A 437-nucleotide genomic window follows, 5' to 3' on the forward strand; every position below is an offset into this window, starting at 1 on the left:
TCTTGTAGACAGCATATACATGGGTCTTGTTTCTGTAACCATTCAGTGAGCCTGTGTCTTTTAGTTGGAGCATTTAATCCATTCACGTTTAAGGTAATTATCTATGTGGATGTTCCTATGACCATTTTCTTAATTGTTATGCGTTTGTTTTTGTAGGTCCTTTTCTTCTCTTGTGTTTTCCACTTAGAGAAGTTCCTTTGGCATTTGCTGTAGAGTTTAAATGTATCATGCCACTCCCTTCTGGCTTGTATTCTGCTGAGAAATCAGCTGTTAACCTTATGGGAGTTCCCTTGTATGTTATTTGTCGTTTTTCCCTTGTTCTTTTCAAGAATTTTTCTTTGCCTTTAATTTTTGTCAGTTTGATTACTATGTGTCTCAGCTTGTTTCTCCTTGGGTTTATCCTGCCTGGGGCTCTCTGTGCTTCCTGGACTTTGGTG

General features: G+C 38.4%; 1 protein-coding gene across 1 annotated transcript in view; it reads right to left on the reverse strand.

Moving 5' to 3' along the window:
• ZMYM5 (zinc finger MYM-type containing 5) overlaps nt 1-437 on the reverse strand; it is a 32,083-nt gene that overhangs the window by 7,776 nt on the left and 23,870 nt on the right. The gene's annotated exons all lie outside the window — the stretch shown is intronic.

Source organism: Neophocaena asiaeorientalis, unplaced genomic scaffold, assembly GCF_003031525.2.
Source record: "Neophocaena asiaeorientalis asiaeorientalis breed wild unplaced genomic scaffold, Neophocaena_asiaeorientalis_V1.1 scaffold914, whole genome shotgun sequence".
NCBI classification, from domain to species: Eukaryota; Metazoa; Chordata; class Mammalia; order Artiodactyla; family Phocoenidae; genus Neophocaena; species Neophocaena asiaeorientalis.